The following is a 6,488-nucleotide window of genomic DNA, read 5'->3' on the forward strand; positions in this document are numbered from 1 at the left end:
TAATATCTTTTAGATTAAGAAGTAAAATGATAATAAGAAAAGTTTTTGATATAAAAGAATAATTAACTTTGTAGCCAAAGAAAAATAAAATTGTTACAGTGATTTTTTCTGTAAGTATTAAACATTTATATTGATACACTATAATAAATTGATATTTTAATAAGATTCTTAATTCAGTTATATTATAATTCATAAATTAGTTATAATTAAGATATTACTCATACATCTTATATTCAACTATCAGAAATACAATAATAAATTTAAATAATAAATATCAATTTTTTAATTCTTTTGGTTGAATTATTTTTATTATTTTTTAGAATTGTATATTATAAGAATTAGCTAACATAGCATTTGAAATTTCTATTCATATAAAAAAATTATGATTTATATTGTATTATAATTTTAATATTGAAATTCTCATGAATACCTTACTTCCATCGAAATACTTGAAATTAAAAAATAAAAAGTAAAAAATATTATCTTGACAAATATTAATCTTACAATCTAAATAAAATTAAATTTTTATTAATAAAATATAAAATAAAAGGGAGGAAGAAAAGAGAAAAAGATGCATAGCAGGGTATCAATTGTGGTTATAACTTCAACAAAGGATAGAAAAGCCGTTGCTAAACTTTTTGTGGAACTCCTTCACAGCTCTTAGCAACGGATAAGACTGAAACAAGATTTGTTAATTAGTTAAAATCAATTTAGGTTATAACTTTAGAAACGGAAAAATATTTCGTTTATAATACAAACTTTTAGCAACGAAAAAAGAATGAAACAAGATTTGATAATTAATTAAAATGATTTGATTTAGAAAATTAATACAACTAATTTAATTAAAATTATTATATAAGTTTAATCGAGTAATAAAATTAAAGCTTTTCTAATTAAAATAGAATTAAATTATCTTGAATGATATTTTTAATCAATCTATAAAATATCAATAAAATTAACAATTTCTTATTTAAAATATGATTAGATTATACTTAATAATATTTTGAATCAATCATTAAAATTAAAAATTTATAAGGGTACTTACAACAAGAAGAAGACGTGATTACAAATTCAATAATTCTAAAGTAACAAAAACTTAATATAATAATTTTTGATAGTCAAAAGTAATAAATCATTGATAGCCAAAAGCAACAAATTCTTGATAGGTAAAAATAATTAAAACTATGTATATATAGGATAAATTTCTAATTAAAACTTGATTAAATTTATAATATTAAATTGGATAATTTAATATTAATGATCTAAAATTCCTAATCAACCAATAAAATTAAAATCTTAAATTGGATAATTTTCTATTTAGAATTAGATTAAACTTCTTAATAGAATTTGGATTCAAATAGAAAATTAACATAACCAATCAAAATTAAAATACTTTTATTTTTTCAATCAATAAAATAAAAGTTTCATAATTAGAATATGATTAAATTATCCTTGATGATATATTTAATTAACCAATAAAATTAAAAGTCTGTAGATATCATAATGTTAATATAATAAAAATAATAAATAGATATAAGAGAAATAAGCTCCTAATAACAATATAAAAATAATAAATTCATATCATAGTAAACGTCCCATACCAAACAATTAAAATTTATAGTAACAATACAAAAATAAAAGAGTCCTGTTGATTTTTTGTTTTATTATATTAAATCAAACAATTAAAATATTTAAATATCAATTTCCTATTTAGAATTATATCAAACTTTTTGATAGAATTTAGATTCAAATAAGAAATTAAGACAACCAATCAATATTAAACTTTATTTTTCAATAAATAAAATTTTCAACAAATAAAATTAAAATTGTCAACGATATTTTTGTCCATTCATAAAATTAATAGGGCATTTTAAGAACCGATGTCTTCAAACTTTTATACATTATTATTATTATTATCATTATTATTTAACTTCTTGAATATGTGTCTCATCAAGTATGGTAGTGGGATAAATGAATCTATAAATCTGTAAATCTATAATTATGAACACAAACAAGGAGGGTGGAGGGATTACTAAATTATAAGAAATATAAATAAAAACTATTCAATTAATTTATAAATACAGAGAGTTAATACCTACCACAAGAAGAAGACATAATTGTAAATTTAATAATTTTAAATTAGCAAAAGCTTAAAGCAATAATTCTTGATAGTCAAAAGTAGCAAATTTCTTGATAACTAAAAGCAATTAAAATTGAACATATATATAGTGGTATGGTAGAATAAATTCCTAATTAGAATGAGACTAAATTTATAATATTAATATAATAAAAATAACAATTGATATCATAATTAAAATAGGATTAGATTAAATTTCCCAATAGAATTTAGATTCAAATAGTAAATTAACATAACCAATAAAAAAAATACTAATAAAATAAAAAGTTTTCTAATTAGAAAATGACTAAACTATCCTCATTGTTAGCAATAAAATTGAAAGTTCACAAGGGGTGTTTTAATAAATATATATATATATATATATATATATATATATATATATATATATATATATATATATTTACAATCGAAAACCAGCAATCACCGCTAACCAGGACCTGTGTCAACTGTTAGAGCTTGCGCAAGGAGGTGGTTTTATATTAATTTAAAATTGATCCACAGACCGTCGCTTGCGGCTCATGGTGAGTAGTGGTCCACCACAACAATGGTAAATTGTATCCTTCAGTTCTTTGACTATTTCTGTCACGACCCATTTCCGTGGGTCGGACCGGCACTAGAGCCCAGGTAAGCTTAAGGCCCCCGAGGCCCGTAGTAAGCCTGAAACACTAAAACTTTACCGGCTCAATATAATTATATTGTTTATGTTAATACACGACTAATTGTATACAGTTTCTACAACTGCGGAGTCACTAACTAACATACATAGATTTTTATACATCTAGATACATAGCAAAATATTTATTGGTCTAGTAAAAATTTCTTTCTAACTCTGCGACGAAGGAACATAGCTTAGTCGAATTAAAGAGAAACTTTCGTCCTGGAAAATTAAACAAGATATGTGAGCTTTCTAAGGAGTAACATTATTGCACAACACATACATTCACACAAATGTATAAATATATATATATATATCAATCTAGTCATCCGACTAGTATATGCTCACGCAGCCAGTCACACAAAATGGCATGTCACCGGCACTCACAAACAATATCACCTTCAATTAATCACATCACGTGGAAATTAGTCAGTGGAGTCACCGAACTCCCGATGAGCCGTCCTCCCACATGGCTCATCCTCTCACATGTGCACCAGGGAGCCGATCCCCCATACTGGCCGACCGGTCTAATCCTCACTTGACCAGCCCTCTCATTGTTTTTCTATCCTCTCTTTTCTTTTTCATACCAACAGGAGGCAACCCGGTCGTCTCCATCAAATCTAGATCATCAGGCGCTCACAACAGGAGGCCACCCTGCGGGCTGCGATCAAATCTAGATTATCAGGTGCGCCCAATAAAGAAGCCAACCTGTGGTTAACAGTAACGGTAACAGTAGGTGTACACGGGGGCGCCGATCTCCCATTTACCCGGCTAACAGAAACAGAATCAGGATCCATATAACAGAATCAGAATATAACAGAAATCGGAATCAGGATCCGTATAACAGAAACAGTCTCACAAACCCATGGTGACCCACTTCATTCTAATTTCACACAAACAAAGCACAGCAATATCACAACACAATTAATCAAGTATTGCAATTAAATGCAAGCATATTAATCAATTAAACATCATAATGCAATGCAAATAACTAAATAAATAAATAGTATTAACAATAAACAACAATGATAAAATAAATAACAATAGTAACAATAATAATGGAAATAAATAAATAAATAAATATGTAAATCATTAAATGAGTAATAAAGATAATAAATAATCAGAGCACTATATTTATTATGTACCAAGTTATAGAACTAATCTAACTAAACTTATTAATTATGTTGTTAATTAAAGTTAATCTAAGTTCTATCGAAATTTCGGCAGCACCACCCCTAAAAATTTGACTATCTACCTGTTTAAACATCACCATTTAATATACTTAGCAATTATCAATCATACAGCCCATCCATCGGGCAATCAACCAATCACATACCCGTCCTCAAATAGCAATATTACATTCCACAATTAATTCTTACTTAATATTCTTTAATTGATTACCTTACACAAATTTATTTAAATATGCTTCATGAGTCAAGTAGGAATTATGTACATATCTTCCTTTCTTCAAATTATTGCAAAGGACATCAAATTTCTGAAGTTTAATTTAAATGTTCTTAGATTGAACTTCACTTTAAATAAAGATATACCCAATAAATCCGTATCATCTTAAGGAAATCAAACACAACCATTCTTGCTTTCAATTAGCCGATACTCATAAGAGCTAATCTCGCAACAACCGCCATTACATAAAAATCCTAAATTCCAGCTTAAACTCATTTACTAGCAAATTCATTTAAATAACAAAGAATTCATTGTAATATACCGTTTCTAATCTCATCGTTATCAAACTCATCAAGATGAACAATATAGTTGCTGCCTTTAAGTTTCTCCACCAAAATTCATGTTTTACATAATAATCAATTCATTTCTCAACATAATCATTTTGTTTAATACCATTCCTTCTAAAAAAAATAGAACTCTATAAATAATTAAGTTAGTTGCTGCCATAGTTAAGAGATCCTTGATTTCTTTGCAAACATTTGTAGTTTAAGCAAATAATCTACCTATTTCTATACAAGATTTCAGGTTATATATCAATTAGAAGGTAAAGATCAAAACTTCCCATCAAAAGTTTAGCATATAGTATACATTACCTTCATTACTTACCTAAATCTCAAGCTAATGGCTAAATAGCTACTGCCAATATAAGGAATCTTTAATTCTTCACAAATATATATAATAGAAGCAAAAAAATCTAACCATTTCTATATAGGATTTAGTTTATATACCTATTTAAAGAGTACAAATTGAATTTCCTAATCATATTGATATAAATAGCAGCTGAATATTTAAATTTCTACAATAGCTCAATTATATATCTCAAATCCTTCAACTAAGATCAAAGAACTCATGAATTAAAATGAAGAGGTTCATAATATGGTTTACCTAGTTGCAAAACGGGCTGGAACTTGAAATTTTCCGGTTGAAATGACCGGCAGTAGCAACAAGGCACCAACACAGTCGCTGCTGCCGCTGACGTGACCGGAAATGGGTGGAAAGGTGGCCGGAGGCATGCTGGAGACGCGGAGAGAACGTAGTCCGGCCGGTCCTTGGCTGGGCTCCCTAGAAAATGGAACGAGAAGCGTTGAAGAAGGCTACCGATCGGCAAAATGAAGTGTAGCTCGCTGTCCTTCCTCTTTCTCACTGAATCGCGAGCTACCAGTCACCAGAGGTGGAGCAACGGCGTTCGAGGGGTGCTGGAGACGAGGTGATTGGCCGGCTATGGGCTGGTGTCGCCGGAAAATCGAGGAGAAGGCTGCGACGCGACTTCCCGATCGAGGCAAAGTCACAGCTCCTCCTGCGACATTGCGTTCACCAGAAACGAAAGAAGAGAGGAAAGGAGAGGCCGGAGACGCAAGGTGAGGAGGCGACGGCGGGGAGATGAGGTCGATCGGCCCTGGTCGCCGGAAACAGGGAGGAAGGGGGAGGAGGATGTTGCGCACTGGCACTGGCGCAAGGAAGAAGAAGGGAAAAGAAGAAAAAAAAAAAAAAGAAAAAGAAAAAAAGAAAAAAAAAAAAGGAAAAGAAAGAAAAATCTTGGGCTTCTAGACCATTCCGGTTCGATTCGAACCGGTTTGGTCTAATTTCAACGATTCGGCTCGATTTTGTTCGGTTTGCAAGTTTTTCACATGGGTTTTCAGATTATTCGTGTGGTTTTTCGAAAAATCAATTCGCGTTTTGAATCCGGTTCAATTTATTTTAATTATTTTAATTAGGTTTCATAACATTCCTCCATTAACTATATAAAATAAAAACATAATTAGTAATCATATTTGATTTTTAGGAAAATTAATTTATATATATACATAATAGATCAATTGCTGGACTTTCATTTTATTAACCGAAAATTTAACTGTTCTCGATTCAAAATTTTCGACATTATATTTGGGCTTGGGCCCAATTTGCAAAAACTTGAACTCAAATTAAAATTGTTCACTATTTACGGCCCATACCGTCAAAAATTTAAATTTTGATTTAATAAAAATTCAAATGTTTCGAAAATAAAAATTCAGGGTGTTTCAATTTCAAAGCTTTTTCAATTTTTTTTTATTTGTTAAATCATTATTTAATTGAACTTAACCCATAAAAATTTTTTAAAAAATATTCAAATTAAATTTGAAAATTTATAGCAGTATTAATGTTAATTTTTGTCAAAATATCAAATTCTCAGTACATGAATTAATTCAAAACTAATCCAATAAATAAGATATTGATTTATATCTTAAGGGGTAG

At 28.9% G+C, this 6,488-nt stretch overlaps 1 long non-coding RNA gene across 1 annotated transcript; it reads right to left on the reverse strand.

The window, feature by feature from the left end:
• Positions 1–2,809: 2,809 nt before the first annotated feature.
• LOC149496728 (uncharacterized) lies at positions 2,810–5,890 on the reverse strand. The gene is made up of 2 exons (XR_016320680.1): positions 5,142–5,890; positions 2,810–3,014 (listed from the first exon to the last, which is right to left on the reverse strand). It is a non-coding gene; the product is annotated as an uncharacterized LOC149496728 (long non-coding RNA).
• Positions 5,891–6,488: the final 598 nt, after the last annotated feature.

This window comes from Jatropha curcas, chromosome 4 (assembly GCF_041381405.1).
Source record: "Jatropha curcas cultivar XTBG-Jc1 chromosome 4, XTBG_Jcur_1.0, whole genome shotgun sequence".
In the NCBI taxonomy this organism is placed as follows: Eukaryota; Viridiplantae; Streptophyta; class Magnoliopsida; order Malpighiales; family Euphorbiaceae; genus Jatropha; species Jatropha curcas.